Source organism: Myodes glareolus, chromosome 5 (assembly GCF_982192425.1).
Source record: "Myodes glareolus chromosome 5, mMyoGla1.1, whole genome shotgun sequence".
NCBI lineage: Eukaryota > Metazoa > Chordata > Mammalia > Rodentia > Cricetidae > Myodes > Myodes glareolus.
This window is the reverse complement of record NC_142030.1, coordinates 39,678,649-39,703,939: the sequence shown is the minus strand read 5'-3', so window position 1 is coordinate 39,703,939 and position 25,291 is coordinate 39,678,649. Positions and strand designations below refer to the sequence as shown.

At 37.0% G+C, this 25,291-nt stretch overlaps 1 protein-coding gene across 10 annotated transcripts in view; it reads left to right on the top strand.

Annotated features, from left to right (window-relative positions):
* The window catches only part of Nrg3 (neuregulin 3), a 1,014,491-nt gene that overhangs the window by 621,361 nt on the left and 367,839 nt on the right, over positions 1-25,291 (top strand). The window lies entirely within an intron of this gene.

Genomic DNA, 25,291 nt, shown 5'->3' with positions numbered 1-25,291 from the left:
ACTGCATACATACACACACACGCACGCGCGTGCACACACACACACACACACACACACACACAGAGAGAGAGAGAGAGAGAGAGAGAGAGAGAGAGAGAGAGAGAGAGAAAGAGAGAGAAAACAAAAGTTTTAAAACACAAAAATAAGTTACTCAAGTCATTTCATATTAGTGATTATTCTCTTCGGGGTATAAACGTGCTATTAAATTTGAATTTCTAGGTTTTAACCATGTGTTTTCAGTTTTACATAAGTCCAAGGAGCTAACACTAGTGTATAACCATGTATTCTGTCTCCTACACATCCACCTATGTAGCTGGAGTTATAGGCAGCTGTGAGCTGACCAATGTAGGTGTTGGGCAACAAACTTCCTCCGGAAGAACAGCAAGCAACCTTAACCTCTGAGTCATTTCTCCAGCTCCACCCATGAAAAACATATGCAACTGCAACATTTCTATTAGTCAAGAGGAATGTGTTTGGAGATAGGGAGAGATGTATGCAGGACTTGAAGTTTCAATGGGAGGGCAATAGGATAGAGCATCACGTTAAGAATTTTATCATGCAGGCAAAATTATATGACAGAATTGCTTTATCTGAAACACTCTACTTGCTTTCTCTTAAGGGTAATATTTAAAGCATGCATTTTAAAACTAGACAGACTTTCTTATATTGACTAACTTTATGACTTTGAATCCTTAGTTTCCACATGTATAAAATAAAGTTATTTCTTTTGTTTTCTTATGGGACATGTAAATTTAATAATAATAGATATGTAAGGGATTATTGTTTAGAAAGAAAGCCTCCCAGTAATTACTTATAATAAAATCATTCACCATTACCAGCATCTTTGTTATCCCCTGATGTTAAAGACATACACATACATAGTCATGTGAACAAGACATATATTCCCAATCTTGATAAGAGAAAAGTTAGAAAAGAGTAGATCCCAAGAGTTCACTTCTGTTCTGCTAACAAAAGATGGTGATTGTCCAGCATTATAGTTTTGATTTAAGGGCCTCCATCTTGGCCTCATAGTCTGCTGTAAACACTGAATTCTAGCCACAGGGATGTCAATGTTTATGACGAAAAGAATTGATGGGAAAGCAATAATAAACTAAGAAATCTTGACATTTAAAATTTCTGAAATACAATTGATAGCTGTAATTTTTAGATAGTAGTATTTTTGTAGTTTAACTGTGACAAGCAGCTATAACAAATAACATGATCAAATGACTTCAAATAATTATAAAACTTTCTTCCTCAACCAAATGACAGTTTACTATGAATTGGGGAGCTATTCTGAGCTGCAGCCTCTGGGGTGAATAAAGGATCTAGTACTTCTTATTTATGATTCTGCTATGTCGGAATTCTTTCTTTCTGATACAAGAATAAGGAAGCAAGAGTGTGGAGGATTTGCTTTCTTTGATCAGAGCATTTTCAGAGGGAACCTTCATCCGACTATAGATGGAGATTGAGACAGAGACCCACATTGAAGCACTGGACTGAGTCCTCAAGGTCCAAATGAGGAGCAGAAGGAGGGAGAACATGAACAAGGAAGCCAGGACTGCAAGGAGGGCAATCACCCACTGATACAAGGGGACTAATCTAATGAGAGCTCACCAAGGCCAGCTGGACTGGGACTGAAGGAGCATGTGATCAAACCAGATTCATTGAATGTGGCTGACATGGGGGCTGATTGAGAAGCCACTGATAATGGCACTGGGACTGCTTTCGTCTGCACGTACTGACTTTTTGGGATCCTAGTCTGATTGGATGCTCACCTTCCTAGACCTGGAGGGAGGGGGGAGGAACTTGAACTTCCTACAGGGCAGGAAATCCTGACTGCTCTTAGGACTGGAGAGGGAGGAGAAGAGGAAGTGGGGGGAGTGGGAGGGTATTGGGAGGAGGGGCAGAAATGGAAACTTTTATAAATTATTAATAAAAAAATAAAAAAATTAAAAAAGACAAAAAGTTAAACTTAGAGTTTTCCTTAGTTTTGATAAAAAGCAATTTTTATATATAAAGCATTTTACTAACCAAGATAAGACAGAGAATAATTTTCTCTAATTTTGCCAAATACAAATAAACTGGATCTTGTAACTGTAAAAAAAAAAAAAAGAAAAAAAGAGTGTGGAGGACACATCCTACAAGCCTCAATTATATGAGACCTTCATCCTATATGCAAAGTTCCTCATATACACTAAGCCTTTATAACATGTTCCAAAGTATCTCATATATGCTAGATCCTCATTATATGCTCATATGTACCCCATAAGCATTAAATCTTTATCACATGCTTGTGTTAACCTCATGTACACTAGACCTTATATCCACTATGACTTCACTGTGTGTTCATAAATTTATCATATATACCAGATCTTAGTCACATGGTCATATATACCTCAAATACACTAGTGCTTCTTCATATGTTCATATGTATCGCATATATACTGTCCCTTCAGTACATGCTCATATAAATCTCATGGACGCTGGATATTCATCATATAGTCTATCTACATTTTCCATATACATGATATTTTCATCATATGCTTATATGTAACTCATGTACATTAGATCTTCATAACAAGCTTGCATGTATGTTATATATATGACAACTTTCTCATGTGGTGATATATATATATACATATACGTATATATACACATACATATATATCTGCCATCATGAGATTTCACATATACTTTCTATATACCAAACCTTCACAACATGTTCACATACACCTCATATACTTTAGACCTTTACAGTCTTTGTATATAGCAGACTTTTGTCATGTATTCATACATGCTTTGTGAATAGCTGATATTTCAGCCTCTTTATAGTGACATACCGGCTTTCAGTGCAGTCATAAATGGCAAATGGAGCAAGTGAGTTAACCTGAAGAATAAAGAAAAGTGGATATACATATATGTAACAAACCAGCAAAACTTAATAAGGATTAGAACATGACAAACACATCTACACACAGCTATGAAATTTCAATGAATTTGTCAATAAAATACAGTCTCCACTGAGAGTATAACGTTCCAAAACTGGTGACTGACGTTTACTATTCATTTTAATATTTCAAAGCTTTCGAAGAGGACCCGGTGGTTTACATACATTTCTGAGCTATTGTCAGCATATTTTCTATTCAGGATTTCACTGGAAATTTTTAATAAAATGAATCCTCATTAATTCAAATGCGTATAATTTACTCAGTCAATAATCTAGTTTGCTTTGCATAAATAACCATTGTCTAGGTGGTTTTATTGTGTTTAGTCACCCATCTGATATGGCTCTTTCAACTTCTGATACTTCACTGTACTGGGACACGTCCTTCAAGTTGTGATTGTACTAACATTCTGTTTCTGCATCATCTCATAGTTTTGACAGTTTTACTATTTATATATAAAATATTTGGTAGCTGGGGTCTTTTCAAGTCTCTTTGTTATGCTGATGCATTCTAATGGAAATCATGCAATACAATAATGCTGTTTAATTTTTTTTACCAATGTTCAATATTAGATAAATTACCGTATGCTTCTGCTATTATAAGAGCTTAATAAATAAAAAGAATTTTTAAAAAGAAAAGTTGCTCTTTCATTAGATTTTTCTCAAGTATGTAGTAAGATTTTAAAACATGTGATAATGAGAGTCCACTAATCATTTTTCCATGTGTATTCATCCTTTGGAAGAACAGCTGGCTGATGATACCTAATCCTTTCAATCAGAAATTCATTTGCAGCAAAGAAAATGTGTTTGTGAATGTTTAAGTTGAAGCTGTCAGTAATATTATTTTGCATAATTATATTGTCTGTTTATTCATCTTCCATATTTCTTTGTAGGGAGCTTCTCAGGAAATAATTAAAACTTAAATTTTGTATTCTGTTTGAATTCAAATTATCCATCAGTTATTGTGCATTAATAGGGACATTTGTAACAAAAACAAAAAGGGGATTGTAGGGTGGGTGACCTGAAGTTTTCCAAGTTCCTTAGTACAGGGAGCTATTTCCTAGCTGTCTTCCAGTCTGCCCTCTTTGAGGAGCAAGAGGATCAATAGCTTGTGATGCATAAATTCTTAGGATAAGGCTTTCCTCACATAATTCCGCTCTAACTTTCACTCGGAGAGAAACATCAGTCTAAGAAATCTGAGATATCATGCCCTGCTTGTTTTTTGTCTTAAGTGAAGAAAAATGGCAATTCTTTTTCTGTAACTCACCTAGCTTATAGCTCTTAAGCATCTGTCTGTATCTACCCAGAGTGTCTATTTTCCACAGTAGGATCTCATGGTGCAATGTGTCTGAGAATATTCTACCACCTCATAGTTATTACTGCTAAAGGCAAAACGTATGAGGATTCTCTACAGAAAGATGACATTCACTGAGCATTTCCTATCCTCCCAGCTCAGTAGGGGTACTCTGGTAGAACAGAACAAACGTAAGGCAAAAGTCGCTTTTCCAATTTGTCACAGCTCTCCTGATTCCTGATGCAGTATTGAGCATTCCTTAGCATCAGCTTCTACATAAAATGCTGAGATGCAGAGGATGGAAACTTCATTCAACATGCTTCCATGACATCTGACCTTTTTACTTGGGTTCTGGAGGTTATTCTCAGGTTCTCATTCTTACAAGACAAGCCTATTACCAATTGAGCTCCCTAGTTCCTGACTTTTGTTTTGTGATGCTTAACGCCACTTTCAGTGAGTATCTCAGAAGATACTCAGCCTGGAATGCAGCATGTCCTTGACCATAAGATGCTGGGAAAACTCCTAGACACAATCCCTTCAGGCATGTTAATGATGTCAATTGCAAGCATGTTATTGATGACTTTACATCATCTCTTCAAGGCTTGGGATTCCAAAGAAAGTCTGTTGTGGTATCCTAGGCAATGAAGACCCCAGACAAAGAGGGTCAAGACAAAGCAAACGAGGAAACAAAATTTAAAAAATGAGAATCGTGGACACTGTGGGAGTGCCATGTAGGTTATAGATGCATAGCTTGGTGAACAACATCTGGGATGGAATTCCCCTTACTCTGTCTCATTAGCCAAAGTGAATATTGAGCAAATTAGTTAGTTGGTACCTTTGTTTCTTACTCTGCAAAATGAGTTTCTACATAATTAAACTTACTGTGATAAATAAGAACATTAATTTTTGAAAGCCTACTTTCAATGTTCCTGACATTTAGTAATTATTCACTAAATATTCATGATTACTCCTGTTTTAATGACCTAGCTTTTAATTTCAAGAAACAATGACAACCACAGATCTTTTCAAATATTTTTGTTTTCCTTTGTATTTTTGCTTGTTTGCTAAGCATTCAAACATATTTGTATTTTTAATGAATGAAAATAGTTTAATTTTATTTTAAGATATGGAGATGTTTGATAACTTATATGGTAATTCTTTCTAAAAGGAACAAAACCGTTTCTTTATAATGGGCCATGCAGTAGCTTATACATGATGTCTTAGGTGTTCAGACACTAAGAAGGAATGGTTTATCTTTCACTCTTTAGAAGTTCTGTGAAACAAAACCATACATACATGAGGAAATCTTCTGGAATTAGTCATATAAAGGAATATCAAGGGACCACGGAGTGACTCTGTAGATAAAGTACTTGCGTAGGGACCTGGGTTTGGATCATAGAATCCAAACAAAGTAAAATTAGGTGGTAACTACTCATGGGGATCAGAGACAGACAGAATCTTGAAGATGGTTGGCGAGATAATCTAGCCAATCAGTAAAGACAAAATTCAATGAGGGGTCCAGTCTTAAAGAAAAAGTAGGTTGACCTCCCCCTTCTGTGACAGTCACAGATCCAGTAATATATGGGCAGCACAAACTGTATTTCACTGATTTTAAAAAAAAATGAAAACACAAAGTTGGTTGGATAGGGAAGTGGGAGGGCTCTAGAGGGGAACAGAGGAAAAGGGGAATAGGACTTAATGCATTGTATGAAATTCTCAATGAACTAATTTAGGAAAAAGAAACAAAGTACAGAACTAGAAACAAAGAAATCTGATGCTGACCTTCCACCCATATGTGCTCAGGCACAGGTAGACCAAACACATGTGCATCTCTCTCTGTCTTTGTTTCCCTCTTTCCCCCTCAAACATTCAATAGATATAATGTTTCAAGTTATCCATTGATACATCAAATAAAATACATATTTGAAAGGCATGCTTTTACCCTCCAGTAATCTGATGAACTTAGAATTTGAAAGCAAAGAAATGCAGGACACAGTCACATGAATGTTATTGTTTCATTATGATGTGCTGTGTTGATTGTACCATTCAGTTTCGACTGATGTATTAACTTCCTTGGTGGTAGATTTTAAATCAATAAAATGAAGATCTCTCTAAAGAAGAAGAAAAAAAGTCTTGTCTCAAACATAATAGGTTTTGTTAGTTGGAGGCTGTTTAGGTCGATATAAGATAATCACGCATGATGGTGTTGGGCTCTGCTGTGGTAACAATAAATTCCAATGTTTTTATAGTCTTCCAGTAAGAGAATTTATTTCTTGATCACATAGAGTTGCTCTGAGTTTGGCAATGCTTTCCACAAAACTTCCTGCAAGCAATTCTTGTAGGATTCATGCTGCCCTTGCCTCTGATTGTACCATTTCACCGATGAGCTTCATGATCACCTTTAACATAGGAGAAACCCACGCATACTTAAAGTTTCATAATAGAAATGTTGAGCAGATACCCAGGGCATTTATTATTTACTCTTATGCTCCCACTCTAACTAAAATGCCTAGAAATATTGTCTATTATATAAAAAATATGTAACATTCTCTCACTAACTAAGAGCAAAGTTGATGGTTAGGCTCTGGTACAGTCTTAAATCTATTATCTGAAATTACAATAATTAATAATTGTAGTTATGAAAGTTACCAACCAATAATTACCTAAACAATGCTTTCAAGAGAGTGTCTGAATTGAAGTAATGTTTAGTAAGTTAACCTTTGTTATTTTGGGAGCAGAAATAATGTGTGGCGGCTTGTAAACATACATTGCAACAAACCTATGCGCAGACTGGCCTTCTCATACCAATCCCCTCTGTGCAGACATTAGATGCACTTGACATTTGTGGGGCTTGCTCAGAGGCAGCACGAATAGCTCAGCTAGGGAGATAATACACTAAGAAAGTATGCAAATCACTCTACATGTATGCATGTAGGTTTCTTTATAAGGAGTATTCCACCCTCTTCCCTGTCATCTCTGGAAACTGCTTTCCCTGCCCCCTTCACTGAATCATTTTAAATGCTATTGGACAGTAATGTTCCCAAATGACATTATTTTATCTATATTCTCCATGAATATTTTATCTACACTCTCCATGATGCAAATCTTAACCACATTTTAACTTAGGAGATGTATTTGCATTTCTTCGTCTGTCCAAGCTGAATTACTTGACTTTCTCAGCAGACCACTGTCTGTCTATATGCACTGTCTCAGTGTGAATGCCTTTACTTAATCTCTACATGTGCACATACCCTTTTGCATGTCCTGTTATAACGTCAAATGTCATACATTTTGATTCCCACCATAAGCTTCCATGGTGTGTTCCACTTTTTTTGGTGACAGGATTGGTTTCACTGCTACATTATTCTCCCACCCTTACTTTGTCTTCCTCCTCTGTTCTTACTCCTCTCTCCTCACTCCCCTTTTCTCTCCTCTCCTTTTTCTCAGACAAGATCTTACTGACCTCTACAGCCATAAAGTCATGTTCTTCTGTCTCTGTCTCCTACTTGCTGGAGTAATAGGTACAAATCACCAGGGGCTCTTTATATTACTGTTACCTGTATACTTTAATATATACATTTTAAGCCTAAAATATATGCTTGATCCATTGGTGTAAACATTCTTAAGAGGTCTTTACTCATGACAATTCATTGAACAGGATAATTATCTGAGCTGTTCAGTGGATGAAGAGAGTATTTATTCTAGCAGAGTAAGCACCTGTCTAAAGATAAGAAACTCTAATATTGTTGCTCCTCAGTTATTATCAATACTGCTTTAAACAAATTGCTAGCCAATTGAAATCAATATTTCATATCTAAAATGGAATTAATTTTGACTGCTTTTTCTTGCCTTAAAGCATGATTGGGAGAAACAAGCAAATGATCACAGTGTGTGAAAGTATTTTGTGATGTTTTCATTATGTTCTCATTTAAGTTTTTGTATGCATTTTATTTTTCCCAAATCACTTAAAAAAAAACCTTTGCATTTCATGATGCTATTTACTCTTTTTTCTTTCCTATCTCTCTTTAAGTAGATTGTTATTTTTTGGAATTTCTCAAGGCATGACTTTAGCTAGTGTTAATGCAAAGACACAACTCTTGCCTCAAAATGGATATCAGGTAGTTTTTTCTGGAGCCAAATATAAATGAGCATAGCCTAAGAACACAGATTCAGGTCACTCCAAATTCCTTGTTCATGACAAAACAAACATACAACAAAGCAAATAAAACCATAAATCAAGACACGTTTCAAATACCTTTATGGAAACATCAGGTACATGGTTGTAAAATAGGGGACACTTCTGCTATAGCTACAGATGTTCTGTGATGATATGCTCTGTCTAGGGTTTTGTGGAAGATAGTCACAGGTGCATGAAGGCAGAGGCAGAAGCAGGCAAGGAATAACAGAGTAAAGAGGTTAAAGATGGCAAAATGTGGGTTGTATTAGGCTCTAGTCCTAGAGCCTTCCAATTTCTCTATAATCACTGAGGTTCTGCTCAGTTCATCAGTGCTGGAGAAGGGTCAGTATTAGATGAGGATTATTGACAGGAATTTTTATTCATATCACTTTTATCTCCTATGAAAGAACATTCCCAAAATCAAGTCAAGGTCATGGACTGGGGACAGGTCAGGTTCTAGGAAACAGAGTTAAAAACAGAAGCTCCATTCTTATAATAAAAGGTAACTTATTTTTAACAATTGGGCATAATGGTCCCTACTTTCAAAATGGAGTTACACAGGTTTCTCATAAGCTCTTCCACATGTCTTTAAAGGCACTGTCCAATGAGTTCCTTTCTCCTCTGTAGCCTCATCTCTAGTTAGGTACTATTTGTGTTCTACAGCATCTTCCTTACAGTAACTGTCATAGTGGCCAGTTTTACCCTCACTGGTTTGATTGATCACTTAACATATGCTATCATTACTGGAGGCATGGAGTCCTAGTATGTTACAAAGATTTATTTCTTTTTAAAGGTAGATCTCATAACAACACTGGAGCACATAAGGACTCAGCACACACTTAAATGAATTCAAGTTGAAATAAGTAGACCTATATGCTAACCATTTATTACAATGATGCTTGAGGGTGCTAATACATTAACAAAACATGTGTGTGTGTGTGTGTGTGTGTGTGTGTGTGTGTGTGTGTGTGTGTGTGAATGTGGTACAGTTTTGCATTCAAGAAAGTTAGAACACATAGCTAGCTTGTCTTGATCAACTATGCAGAGTCGAGAGAGTGTGAGCAACCACAGCGATGTAAGTGGACAGTGCTCCAGGGAGAGGCTTCAACTTTGTAGTCATGTGTTGCTATAGAACAGATGTGTAAAGTGTTTTGAACCTTGAAGTCCATTCTGCTCAAACATAGTAACTGTCTCTCATTATTATTTTTCTTCTCTGTAACAGGTCTCAGTATTCCACACAGATGTATCAACCCTTAGAAATTGTAAAACACTCAACACATTTCTGATAACATGAATTCCCCTTTTTGTGCTTTGACCAGTTAATGCAAAAACAATTCTTATTTTAGAAAAGACATCATATCTACTATATTGGAGAGTACAGTTTAGTTTCTTTTCCTTTTTAACTATCTTTTTTTTTTTAATTTTACGTACCAATTCCAGTTTCTGCTCCCTCCACTTCACCCCACCCCACCCCACCTCCTCCTCAGAGAGGGTGAGGTCTCCCTAGGGGAGTCAACAAAATTTTTTACATCATTTGAGGTAGGACCTAGACCCTCCCCCATATCTAGTCTGAGCAAGGTATTCCTCCACAGGGAATGGGCTTCAATAAACCAGTTTGTTCACCAGAGATAAATACTGGTTCCATCGCCAGTGGCCCCATAAGCTCTCCAAAGCCACACAACTATCACTCACATTCAGAGGGCCTAGTTTGCTCCTATGCAGGTTCCCCAGCTGTCAGTCCAGAGTCAGTGAGCTCCCACTAGCTCAGGTCGACTGTTTCTGTGTGTTTCATATCACTAAAATTTTTATGCTGAACCCATTAGGCAAGAATAGAGAAGCTGAACTTGGTTAAACAGTTTTTTTAAGTCATATAATTAATAAATACATAGCAATCTCTCATATGCTCTATTTAGCAATTACAGAACTCGCATGCTTCTCTAATGCTTAGTTTTGCCTTGAACGTTCCTATTAATTTTTACTACTAGTTATACTCTGCTAGCTTGGGATGTGGTTATGTGCGGTTAACATTCCCAATCACTTTTCTCTATTTCTTACTCTAATTCTATTATTGACTATTTTAATCTTGTATGAAGATATAGGTGACTCATTCTCTTCCTGGTAGATGGTTTTAAGCTATAATTCTAAGAAATTTTGGGGCTGTAGCTCATTCCTACCCACAGACCAAATCGATATCCAAGGAGAAGCTATCTATGTCTCTTCCTCCAGAAGAAAGATCCATTGATCACTTCATAAATTATTTTCAATCTAGATTTATTCATCCCTTGTCAGACTCATTTTCCTTTTTGTTATAGGTTTTAATTTAGTTTTTAACAATTGTTTTCATAGATACACATTCAGGAAAAGTAATTGGTTTCTTATTTATTGCACCTGTGGTTTAATCCATTCAGGAAGTTTTGTCTACACTCTATTACCAAACTGTTAAATATTTGGTGCAGAGGGATAACGCCCTTACGTAATAAAGAATTTACAGTTATCAGTAGAAAATGTCCAAATCAACAAATAGAAATGAGACATAGGTCTGTGTGTAGAGTAAAGCAGAAAAATGGGTTGAATACCAGTGGAAGTAGCCTGTGATGTGCTATGTCCTCAGACTTTAAACTCATGATCACTGAATTAAAATAAATGATCAAATGAAAATATCCAGAAATGAGAACTCTGGACCCTGGATGATGTTCCATATGCTTTCAATGTAAACCACTCATAAAAAAAAAAAAGGTTTTTTTTTCCTTTCACTACTTTTCCTTAGACTTCCTGCATTAAAAAAAAAAGCTCTTGTTTCCTTTTTCACTTACTTATGCAAAATTCTTGCACTTGTCATGTTAAAATGGTGAATACATGGTCATAGGAGTTGGGTAAGAATGTTTCAGCTGAAACCACCAGTACTTTAGTGTGAGTGCAAGATGCTTAACAAGTCAGGGACCTGAGGAGCCATGAATAGATAGCATTTTGTCATGAATTATTCAGCTAACTATGGGATGCTGTTATCTCCACTTCAGTGGCTTTTAATTGCACATGTAAGGATTCTGCTTATCTAGCATTCAATTTGATGCCAAAGTGCAGCTTGTCCAAGCAGGGCAGAGGCAGGAAATGAGGATCCCATCAGACAAGCAGCTGCCATTCATAGGTGCATTAAAGGGATAGCCAGAAATGCAGCGGGGATGGCACCGGACGGACGTGGCAGAAAAGGACATAGGAGAGTATGTGACTTGAGACTGTCTGTGCCTTCCCATCTTAGGCTAGCTACTGAGTCTTGAGTGGCAAGATGAATGAGGCCTGTATCACATTTATCTACTGTAGCTCCTTTGTTAGAAAGCCAAGGTTGTTTCCTGTGGAGGGAGGGGGAATGTCTGAGTCTCTGTTCTTTTGCCATGAAGAGACACCATGACCAAAGCAACTCATAAAGGAAAGCATCTCAGTGGGGCTTAGTCCGTTGCTATTACACAAAAATATTCTTGGAACAGTAGCTGAAGGATACATCCTGATCCACAAGCAAAGAGAAAGAGAAAGAGGGAGAGGGAGAGAGAGAGAGAGAGAGAGAGAGAGAGAGAGAGAGAGAGAGAGAGAGAGAGAGAGACTGAAAGGGCCTCCTGGTGTGGATTTTTGAAAGCTCAAATCTCACTCCCCAATTATCAAATGGAGATGGAGGAATGAACTTTAACAAGGCCACACTGCCGAATCCTCCCAATTCTTTCAAAAGATTCCCTCCTTGGTGACTAAGCAGTCAAATATGGGCCAGCCTGTAGACCACCACAGTCAGAGGTAAAGCTTTGTTCTTTAAACCCACTCTTTTAAGGATTCGGTGTTCTTTTGGGCTAAATGGAGTCTTGGCTCAATTTTGAGAAGCTGTTCATTTTAATTTTGAAAGTCTTTTTAAGATTGATCTTTTAATCAAGGTAAGCAAAATTTTTGAAAGCTTTTTATACATTCAAAATTCATGAGGAGGTGTCATCTGGCACCTGTGCTGCAAATTTTTGAAAATTTACCCAGAAAATACAATTTTAAGTATCTTGAGCTAATTTGCAGCATCTTCTCCATTTACATCTCATTCCATAATGAATGATTCTGTGACTCCATGCATTTGTTTCCAGATTCCATTGGCAGTAGAACAAACTGTTTACCCCTTATCATTTTCTGTGCACTATAGAGTTCATAGGGAATACATAGGTTACAAGGATGCACACAGGAACACTTTCATATTCTGGAGGTTAAAACCAAAATGAAGACAATACGAACCCATGTTAATGCACATCAATTGTAACCATTCTGATAGGAATTAAGATAATATAGAGATATTTGTGTTTCACCCTTTGACTGTCAGACTACTGAGAAATAGATCCCAAGAAACTGCAATTTCCCTACAACTCTAACAGGAAAAGTCTCAAGGCTTTCTGTCACTGACGATATTACAACTTCTCAAATCACCTTTCAAGAAAGGATTTGACATCAGAACATAATGATGGGCAGGCGCACATCTGCATTAATGCTGTTTAAGTTATGCATCCCTCTGGTGCCTCTACTTAAAACTAAGCTTCAAGTTGAGGCTGGGAAAAAAAAGACTTGTAGGGGTCATTGTGTTATCCCAAATATGTTAGGGAGTTAAGGTATCCCATTATGCTATGCTCAGGTCCTGTGTGTCTGGGTAAAAAATTCACAAGACACATAGCATTGTTAGTGACAGTATAGATTTGTTCAAAGTGAGACCAGGAACATAGAATGCAGACCACAGGATGGAAAAAGCCCCATACATGTCTCAAACTTAAGTTTTTTAGAAAGGTTTATTCTTTTGTAGTTTTTTAATTTTTTATGATTGATTTTTTTTCTATGTATAGGTGTTTTGCTTGTGTGTGTGTGTGTCTGTAAACCATGTATATCCACTGCCCATAAAAGGCAGACTAGGGTGCAGGAGTGGCCAATGGTTGGAAGTCACAATGTGGGTTCTGGGACTCAAACTGTAGGCAACCAATGACTGCTGAGAGAGGAGGAATTACTCACTTCCAGGGCTAAACCCAGTCATTGGTTAACCAATAAAAAGTAGTCAGTTCTAAAATCATAGACATACAACCAACATGAAACATACTGAACAGGTTGTATTTATATATCTATGCAATTACAAATGTATGTGACAATAATAAAGAAAAAGAGGCCCCCAATTGGAGAGCGAGTGAAGGGAAGGATATAAGAAGGGTTGGAGGGAGAAGATGCAGGAGGACTTGGAAGAAGGAAAGTTAAGAAAGAAAGTAATATATTTAATTAAAATTCAAAAATGAAAAACATGCAGAGCCTGATCATGTGAGTTTTTACATAAACTTTACCATATCTATATCTTTTGTCTTCCCAAATTTATTTTTCTCATAATTTTGTTAAGTAGTTTCAGTGCAATATTTCTTTGCAAGCTTTATTAAAAGTGGCAAGTAAATTGATCCCACAAACTCTTGTGCAAGTGTCTATTTCCACGGCAGCCAGAAACTGCTTTGCATTCTTATGAATAAGCGGACCATGCCTTCCTCCCAAACAGCCAAAAATCAGTGACGGATTATCACAAGGAAACAAGTGTTTATTGAGTACACAAAGGCAATAGGAGGCCCAAATCCTCTGTTAGAGATTTCATTCAGCAAATTTTTAATTTTCAATATGACATTTCTTAGAGACAAGCAACTAAATTATTGATTAAAAGCAACCAATGAGTGACAGTGTAAATTCTTTAAAAAGAATCCAGAAGTTATTTGAACCTAGGTAACAGCAAATGTTGTTTCTGAGAGCCCTGACAGTACATCAGTTAGGCCCTGAAGGCACTCTATCTCCTTCAACATAAACAAGCATGTGGTGCTCTCTTGCAATAAGACTTCATTTTCAACACTTCCCCACCAGTTTGGGGATTAAGCTCAATGTGGAGTGGCTGCCTGACACAATAGGACCCTGGGTTCAATCCTCAGCACCAAATCGAGGAAATAGCATGATCAATAATTACCCAAACATCTGTTTTGACTGTTTTACAAGGGAGTAAAGGTTATATTGACTTTCTTGTATAAATGAGAGATTAAATGGCTAGACAGAGTCAAAGCATTTAAGTCAGACTCCCAATTGCTACTCTTATTTAATGATGACTGACTGGCATGCAGCGTTCTGAATTTTATATATCTGTTACTCATTTAACTTCTAATACTTGTTACTCAAATATTCCTTTGTTACTTATCTTGCTGCTGTGACAAAATACTTCAACACAATTAATTCAAGTCTAGGGTTTCTGTCAACTCATAGCTCTAGGGTACAGTTCATCACGACTGTGAAGTCATTGCAGTAAAACCAGAAAGCAATGAATGCCGTTTCATCCATATCAGGAAGCAGAGAGAGGTGAATATTTGTGCCAAGCTCACTTTTTCTATCTGACATGGTCCAGGATCCCAGCATATGGTATGTTATCATCTGCATTCGGGATGTGTCTTCCCACCTCAATAAATCCAATTCAGATAATCCCTCAGAGGCATGCCCAGATCTAGATAATCTCTTACAGGCTTGCTTTCAGGCATGTCTTATAGGTGATTCTATATGCTATCAAGTTGAAATATTAGTAACCCAGTAGCTGGGAGGCCAGTAGAGTTAGTACCTCTATTGGGAGATGAAGAACAGGACTTGGGAAATCTTAGTTTTCAAGGGCAATAGAAAAAATGACTTCATCTTTGTTCCGATTAACTTACTCTATTTAATTCAGTGAGTGAAATAATGAAATCATTCTTTAAATACATTTGCAATGATTTCTCAAGTATATGAAGAGCCAAGCATATTTAGAGAGCGTCCGGATCCTGGTGGATGCTGGGAGATTTGCAATGCTTATTTCTGATCTGCAGCTTTGCTTTGATTGTAGCTCAGTTTCCATTCACCTTGCTTTATGAGGAGAATTTTCATGAAGAGGTAAAAAGGGTGATTGTGGTGTGTAGTTAATTAGAATTTCTAATTAAAATCATCCTGAAAAACAAAAAAAAATGAAGAAAAATAGGAAACAGAAAATGCCAATGGTAGAGTAATTGCTAATCTGTAAATTAAGGGAACTGTATACTATGAGTGTTTTTTTCTCAACTGGAGTGAAAAACACCCAGTTTCAATTAACATACCATGAATAAAATACTCACCTTGAATAAAGGTACAAGACACTTAGCAAAATAGGGAGAACTTTATTTGGCCAAATGCAATTCGGGTAAGTGCTGAGGATTCTTTCTTATTCCACTCTCTCATCCCTTCAGGGCAACCTATTTGAATCTGAGCACAAATTTGAATTTTTTTTGTAATTTTATTAAATTATAAAAGTTTCCATTTCTGACCCTCCTCCCACCACCCTCCCACTCCCCCCACTCCCTCTCCTCCTCCCTCTCCATCCCTAAGAGCAGTCAGGGTTTCCTGCCCTGTGGGAAGTTCAAGTTCCTCCCGCCTCCCTCCAGGTCCAGGAAGGTGAGTGTCCAGACAGACTGGATCCTCAAAATCCAGTATATGCAGAGGAAACAAGTCCCAGTGCCATTGTCAATGGCTTTTCAGAAAGACTCCGGGCCAGCCACATTCAGAGAATCCGGCCACATTCAGAGAATCTGGTTGGATTGCGTCCTCGTTCAGTCCCAGTCCAACTGGCCTTGGTAAACTCTCATTAGATCCGTCCCCTTGTATCAGTGGGTGATCGCATCCCTCGCAGTCCTGATTTACTTTTTCATTTTCTTCCTCCTTCTGCTCCTCATTTGGACCCTGGGGGGGCTCAGTCCGGTGCTCCAATGTGGGTCTCCGTCTCTATCTCCATCCATCGCCAGATGAAGGTTCTATGGTGATAAGCAAAATATTCATCAGTATGGTTATGGGCCTAGGCCGTTTCAGGCACCCTCTCCTCTGTCCAGAGAACAATCTGGGGATCTCCTTGGACCTGGGATTCCATTTATAATCAAGTCTCCTGTAAACCCTAAAATGACTCCCTTAGTTGAAATATATTCTTCCCTGATCTCATATCCATCCTTCCTCCCTCCCCCCATCCCAGTCCACCTAGCTTTCCCCATTCCTCCCCTACTCCCTTCTCTCTAACCGTCTCCCCTTTCAACAACCCTCCCACCCCCCCATGCACCCGAGGTTACCTGGGACTCTTGTCTATTTCCAATCTGCAGGCAGATAGCTACATGATTTTCATCAGGTTCACCTTCTTATTTAGCTTCTCTAGGATCACGAATAATAGGCTCAAAGACCTTTAATTATGGTTAGAATCCACATATGAGTGAATACATACCATATTCCTCTTTTTGGGTCTGGTTTACCTCACTCAGTAAAGCGTTTTCTATTTCCATCCATTTGCATGCAAAATTCAAGATGTCATTGTTTTTTACCGCTGAGTAGAACTCTAATGTGTATATGTTCCACACCTTCTTTAACCATTCTTCTATTGAGGGGCACCTAGGTTGTTTCCAGGTTCTGGCTATTACAAATAGTGCTGCTATGAACATAGTTGAACAAATGCTTTTGTAGTATGATAGGGCATCTCTTGGGTATATTACCAAGAGTGGAATTGCTGGGTCCTGAGGGAGTTTGACTCCCAGTTTCCTGAGAAACCGCCACACTGATTTCCACAGTCAACCTGTAGAAGAATGAAAATAGATCCATATCTATCACCATGCACAAAACTCAGGTCCAAATGGATTAAAGACATCAACATTAATACGACCACTTTGAACCTGATAGAAAAGAAAGTGGGAAGTAGTCTACAAGATATAGGCACAGGAGACCAGTTCCTACGCAGAACCCCAGGAGCGCAGACAATAAGAGAAGCGATGAATAAATGGGACCTACTGAAACTGAGAAGTTCTGTAAAGCAAAGGACACTGTCAGTAAGACCAAAAGGCTACCTTCCGACTGGGAGAAGATCTTCACAAACCCCTCATCAGACAAAGGTCTGATCTCCAAAATATACAAAGAACTCAAGAAACTAGACACTAAAACTCTAATTAACCCAATTAAAAAATGGGGTACTGAACTGAACAGAGAATTCACAACAGATGAACTCCGAATGGCCAAAAAGCACTTAAGGTCATGCTCAACCTCCTTAGCGATCAGGGAAATGCAAATCAAAACAACTTTGAGATATCATCTTACACCTGTCAGAATAGCCAAACTCAAAAACACCAATGATAGCCTATGCTGGAGAGGATGTGGAATGAGGGGAACACTCATCCATTGTTGGTGGGAATACAAATTTGAATTTTTAAGCCAGAGTCTTGTAACTTTCCAGGTTGTCAAAATTGCACCCCTGTGTCTCTGTAAGCACACGTGTCAATGCCAGCCTCAGTGTATGATGGGGGATATTTCTGTGTATTTACCTGCTAAGTTACAGATAGGTATAATGCTTACCTTCATTTCTTCATACTTAGATTTTAGTTTCTCACTTTTTCCTACTCCCATAATCTTATGCCACCAGTCACAAAAACAAACAAACAAAACCTTGAGAATTTACCTGAGTAGTGGGGGAGTTACGGACTTTTAACTACCTGTTTTGAGTTTCTAAGCCTTATGTTTTTTTTTCAAGATATTCCTTTGGTTGCTACATAGGTGATCTTAGATAACTGCATTGTACGTGGTTTGCTTACTTTGGAGTTTTATGAAATCTGTTAACTCTGCATTTGTGGCTTATTAAAAAAAAAGAAACCATTCTCTAGAAACATCTGATTCTTCCTTTGAGTAGTCATCCAAATAGTGGGCTGAATTGTTTCTGGAATTGAGCTGAGATATGCGATGGAACATCACCATTTTATTTACCTACCATGCCAAATATCACAATAATCATTTTTTAAATTAATAAGCTATACTTTAGAACAGTTTGGGTTTATATAAAAGATGAGCAAGGGGGACATAATTCTACATAATCCCTCTTACACAGTCTTCTACTGTTAACCTTTACCCCAGTTACCAGGCTAAACTTTGCTTCGACCTCTGTGTTGTAAATGTTTGTGGGTCATTTTCACAAATACCTATTACACATACACCATTGCAACAGAATACAGAGGAATTATAGTGCTCTGAAATTCTTTACTGTCCCCACCTTTGAATCCCTGCTCTGCTTAGCTCCTTTCAACCACTGATCATTGATGGGCTCTGATCTAGCATGTTATGTGATTGAAATCATGCAAGGTACACACTTTCTGAGATTGCTTCTTCCCCTCAGTAAAATGTATTTATTCTCTTTCTTGTCTTTATATATGTCCATGACCCTCGTCTTTTCAACAGTGAACACTGTCCAACTGCATGAATGTATCAGAGCATATGCGACTTTTTCTTTACAGTTGAAGAAAGCTATGGGCCAATGGCGCAGCAGGGAAAGGCACTTGCTGTCAAGACAGGGTACCTGCTTTCTGTCCCTGCAACCTACAATGTGGAAGGAGAGAACTGACTCCTGTTGGTGGCCCTCTGACCTTCACACACACCCAACATGACACACTCAAACCCTCCCCCAAAACAACTTAGTAAAACTTAAAAATAAAGGGGAGTTAAGGATATACTACCTATTTGAAGCAGATGTGGGAGGAGATGGATGTAGCCTGTGGGACATTCCTTTTTCACAAGTGGTTGGAAGATGGATGCACTCAGGGTAGAGCCATTTCTGTTTCCCTATTGACCACTGATATTACATGGCTTTTTCATATCTTCCCTGTGAAAAAGTTCTTAGACATTTTGCTCCTTTAAAAATCAGATATACTAGTGAGAAACTTGGCCAGATTTCAATCAATTTTATAACCAATACTCCTGTTTTCATAGTCAATTCTCATATGTCTACAGGTTGACAAGGACCAGAAATGAATGTGAAAGATATAAATAATAATATACCCACATATGTTTGGATTTCTTAGGCAAATATAAATACACAGATAATTTTTTTCCTTTCCTTTCTTAATGACAGGACAAATAAGCTTAAATAAATGTCTTGGCTCACACTGTTTTTAAATTTGATAATTTCTATAATCTAATGTGGAAAGATACTTCCCTTTTAAATTATCATCAAAACTGAAGTTTATTTTTGCATAGAAATTCAAACCTTTGAGCTTATTTTTGACTAGGCAAGTAATTTTCTGTCCTAGGATAGATAAGAGGCCATTAAATCTCACCCAGCAGACTGTGAATTCAGGAAATCATATGACAGATAAGGAATTGAAATACAAACTGCGTATCAAGTCCTGAACTTAGGCAGTTGAAGGAAAGAAATGTTTTGATGAGTTTAATGTAAACTTATGTTTTGAAAGCATATGCCCAACATATACTTAGCAGAAAGGAGAAGGAACCAAGACTTTTTGAGAGAAAAGGTGAAGGATGAATCTTCAGTGGTCAATGCCTAAGTTATTCATTGATATTAAGACCATATAAAAATATTCCCCTTTACCACTGACTCAATTCCAAAATAATCCTGATTATGTCACCTAAAATTGGAAATGAGTTTTCTCCACCAGTTCCTTCAAAAACTCACTTTGATAGGAAACACCATTTTTCACTATTAAAAATGAAAAACAGTAAGTGGGATATTTACCTGGGAGGAAATAGCTGTGCTTCATGTATTCTTCTTATTTCTTTGATGTTTATGTGTGATTGGATTTTCTTATGTCTGAAATTCAGTTCTAGTAACCTCTTACTCTAGAAACACACCTCTAGGATGCCTGCAACTTTTGTGTAAAAGATGACAGGGTTCGCGTATATTCTGAGTCATGCCCAACATGATGTACCGAAGCCAGAACACTTATAGTACCTGAAGCAGTGTGGGTGCTCTGGTTGGCAGTTAGGTAATAAAGAGATAAAAAAAGAAAGAGTGTATGTTAATTGTGCAGGTGTTTTTGTAGTACATTAAAATTAATTTATTTTATTTTTATTTCAATTTAATATGTGTATGAGCATGTGTGAATGACATGTTTATGTTCATATGTGTGTGTAAACATGTGTGTGTACACTTGTGTGTGTGCTTGTGTGTGTATTATATGCAGGTGTGGTTAGAACTATGAATGTAACTGTGCATGTAACTGTGAAAGACATGAGTAAATGTTAGTGTTTTTATCAGTATCCAGGTTACTTTTAAATAAATGGTTCATTTATTTATTATTTATTCTCTTTTTGTCTCTCTGTCTTTCTCTATCTCTTTGTGTGTGTGTGTGTGTGTAGGTCAAAAGTACTTTTCAACTCCTTTCCAAGCACTTATAAACTATCATCAGTTCAACCCATGAATATGAAAAACTATTTTAGACTGTGTTTGATACGTGATGATCATAGCTTCTATAAGACTCTTTATGTTCCACAAAAATTAAAATGTCATTTCCTACTACTTTTGTTAATTCAGCAGTGTTGTAAGGGACCTCTTGTTTATTTCCTGGCTACCCAGACTCTTGAAATAATCACACAGAAACTATATTATTTAAATTACTGTTTGGCTCATTAGCTCTAGTTTCTTATTAGCTAACTCTTACATCTTAATTTAACCCGTTTCTCTTAATCTGTGTATTGCCAAGAGACTGTGGCTTACTGGGTAAAGTTCCAGTGTCTGTCTCTGGCAGGGCTACTTGGCTTCACCCTGACTCTACCTTCTTCCTTCCAGCATTCATTTTAGTTTTCCCTGCCTAGCTAAGTTCTGCCCTGCTAAAATAGGTCCAGATTCATTAATGGTAATCACAGCATACAGAGGGGAATCCCACATCACCTCCCTTATTCTGTTTAAATAAAAAGAAAGCATTAACTTTAATATAGTAAAATTACATATAACAAAACAGTTATCAAGCAAGAATTACAGTTATAATATCTGTATCTACTTTTTCTTTTATCATAACTAAAGAAAACTATATTATTTCTAGCTACTCTTCAACTTCATCAAGACTCCAGAAGGATATAATATTACCTAAGTAAACAGAAAGTGTATTGTAAGTAACTTCCCAAACTCTAGAAATGACAGAGACAGATCACTGCCTGGACAGTAACACATAATTCATCTGTACCTTTGGGGCATCCATCTTCAGCCTACAGGCCCATATTATATGGCAGACTATTCCATGAAGTAGGAAATATCAAAGACAGTTCCACCTATATTGACAGTTTGTCAATCACTTTCTTCTGGGTCCTGTGGAACGTCCGGCAGACTCTTACATGAAGCAGGAACCCCGAAGGAAGGATCATCAAACTTTTAGGCAAGTTCAGCAGTCATTTCTCTGTGGGTCTTTCATGCCCAGTTCAACAAGAATTCCAGGCAAGAGCAGTTTGTTGCCCAAATGGCTAACCAACTCCATAAGGAACCTCTTTGGTGCCCATAATCCTCTTGATGTTGATTGGTGTGTCTCATTTTCATGAAAAGTCCTAAGTTCTTAAAACATTTTAAATGCCATATTCTGTAGTCTTTGAAAGGTTTGAAGAATATCTATTTAATGGAAATATATCTCTATATATCCAGAAAATCTAGCTAACATGACTACAATTTTACTATTATAGATGACTCCCTATTAACCTATATTTCTTAATTATACATTACATTTTTAAATGAGCTGCACATAAAATACCTTAATAAAAATAAAAAATACATATGCACAGTATAACAAAATTGACCGTAATTTTGTATTAGTAAAGCATGATCCATACCAATGCAAATCTCTATAGCATATCTCTTTTTAAATGTAAAGAAACATTTACAAACAATATTTGAGAATATGGGCATAGTTCTCTCCAAACTGCTTCCTGCTGTTTATTGAGCAAAGTAATTTTTTGAGGGGTGTTCAGGATGATCTTTCAGAGGATCTTGGTCCATCAAATCACAATTGTCTAGAAGGATTCCACAGGTTCTCATCTCTGTGTAAACAAAAGCAGAACCTCTTTTTCCAAAGTAACATATCCTTAGACTGATATTTTGAAGTCAAGACACATTTAAGATTATAAATGTTGTTTACTTAGCTCATTCACAATCAAAAAGTTTAGAGAACACACAATAATATACATAATCCAGACTCTCTGTGTATACTCCATCTTTATGTGGCTTTTTTTTTACTTCTTTTATTCTATGACTGTCTCTACTCTGTCTATAAATGGCTTTATCTTTCTTTAAAACCATTTACTTCCTTTTATAACTCTCTATACTCTTTTTTTCTCCGAATCCTATGTACATTTATCCAACACATTAACCATTTAGAGGTCTTTATTTTTTTATCTGAATCTGTTTTTATTGAGTATCTGTAATTATTTTCTGACGAGAAGTGCTTCTTAAAATGCTAAGCCCTTCGTAAGAATCTAAGCTCTGGCATTGTTAGGGCAAATATGCCACTGCCTGCTTGCCCTGTCCTGTCCAGCAAGGCAGAGCTCTTTGCTTCTTCTGAGAGTCATGTACATTGCACCATTTTAAGGCACACAGTCAGTCTATGTTGCCATTAAGCAAGTTATAGCATTCTTTTCACAAACACATTTAAATGCTTTATAGCCCAACCTCCTAAAAGAGCCAGAGTTTGTGCTGGCAGCAAGGTCCAGAAAACTTCAGTTTTAAAAATGTGCAGCTTTTTTTTTCTGCTACCACTGAGTCAGAAAAACCTCTCTTAAAGGAGCCATGGTTTTAAGCCATGCTTTACTCTGTTTTTTTTTTTTTTGGGGGGGGGGGGAGGCGGGGATGCTAGAATCCCTTCCCAAACTCTCTCATGTTTAAAGTGGATTTTAGTTGGACACATGGGTGGCAAGTTGTTGTAAGGGGTCTTTGTTTGTTTCCCAGCTGCTCAGACTCCCAAAATAATCACATAGAAACTATATTATTTAAGTCACTGTTTGGTCCTTTAGCTCTAGCTTCTTTTAGCTAACTCTTACATCTTCATTTAGCCCATTTTTATTAATCTGTATATTGTCATGAGGCTGTGGCTTACTGGGTAACGTTCAAGCATCTGTCTCTGGTGGAGCTACATGGCTTCTCCTTGACTCTGCCTTCTTCCTCCCATCATTCAATTTAGTTTTCCCCACCTAGCTAAGTTCTGCCTCCAGAGAAGTTTGTTTATTCATTAATGGTAATCACCGCATGCAAATAGGAATTACACATCACAGTAGCATTCCAGAGCAAGCTTCCTTTTTTTAAAAAAATTTATTTTGGTTCATGGAGCATGTCTATCAGAGCTTCACTGAGTCCCGCAGTCAAAACATTATAATAGTTAAATGCTCTGCTATTGTTCCAAGTAATTTTTGCATAGGATTTCCATGTAATCATTTTATAGTGGGCACTTCAGATCCTGTGGCTGGTCTAATATTGAAATTCAAATACAAATTTCAGTAACTAAGAAATCTTAGTCAAGTCACCTCCATAGTTTGTGGCTATGTAGATATGGAAAGACATTTGGCCTCAGCAAAATTATTCTACTCAAACTAATAAAATGCATATTAAAATTGTTTACACAAACTGGATGAGATAAATTGTGGAAAGAACTACAAGGAGAGTTTCTTTTTCTGGGTTCAACATCATTAAAATTAGTTGACTTCATGATACCCTATGGCCAGCAAAGCTAACAATAATGTACTTTCCAGGTAACCAATATAACTTCTATCTCAATTGGGCTCCAATTATTGATTTGATAATTCAAATCTTAATGTGAAATACTTTCCAGTTTCTATTCCTGTCTCTCACAGAGCATGAATTTACATTATTTTGTTAAATTTTCTCAGTGACTCATTAAGGCATGAGTATTAATTCATGGTTATGATCACTCTCTTGACTCAAGTCATCTCTGCATTGACAATCACAGCATAGGTTGCTATTTTGGAGAAAGGCACTAGAAGCAAGGATCAGAGCATGAATGCCAGCATATATTGCATGCACCACTTCAACTGAAAGTACCATTTGTGCATTCATGCATCTAGCAAACCGTATTGAAATTACAAAGCAATGGTGATGTATAGCTAGATAGTTTGTTCAGATCATTTGACAGATGTTTAAACAAAGCAATTTTTTGTAGTGGAAAACAAAGATAAAATAGGAAATCTAATTTATTCTAACTAAACTGTGTGATCAACTCATTCTTCTACAGCTTAACCACCTGCGCTCTAAATGACTATAGACCTTTTATTTGTAGAGCATTGCCACCCCTCTGCAATGCAAATATACACTACCTTACTCCAGCTAGTTTGTCAGTACCTGCTTCACATAAGGGCCTATCAGACACATATCAGATTACATAAGAGTTTCTGCCAAGCCATCTGAATTTCATTTTGATAAAGAACTTGACTTTGAAGGAAGCTTTCTTCTCTATTGCACTTTATCTAATCTCTCCAGATGCAGAATTCATTTGCAAATTCAACATAATAATGATAATCTTTGCTCTATTGCCTTCAAAGCAATATGTTAATGAGCACCTTAGAAAATATAAGCCAAAGAATTTTCTAATCTGCATAAATCAGTATTAATATTGTACTAAGAATGTAGCAGGTTTAATGCTAACAATATCATTTTTAGTATTGACTCAATGATAATCGAAGCTAATCATAATATAGCTTTACATAGAGTGCTTGGAAACAGCTCATCTTATACCAGAACTGTTGTCATTTTCTGAGTTTGTATACTAGTCAAAAGGATTTTAAAGACACCAAAAGAGAGAACATTATTTCTTGTTTTCAAAGAACCTATTGATGTATAGATCATAGATAATAACTACAAAAGAAATATCTTCAAAACAGAGAGAACTGACTGAAATATTTTTACTATCCTTAAGGGAAGATAGGGGGCTGCTTGATGCTTTAGAAAAATTTCCAATTCCCTAAAATAGCTGTGGAAGCCACCATATTGATGGTCAATGTCAAGGGCAGGGCAGGGTGGTGTCTGCTCATTAGAGCCAGAAGCCAGTGTTTAGTTACTTGGTCT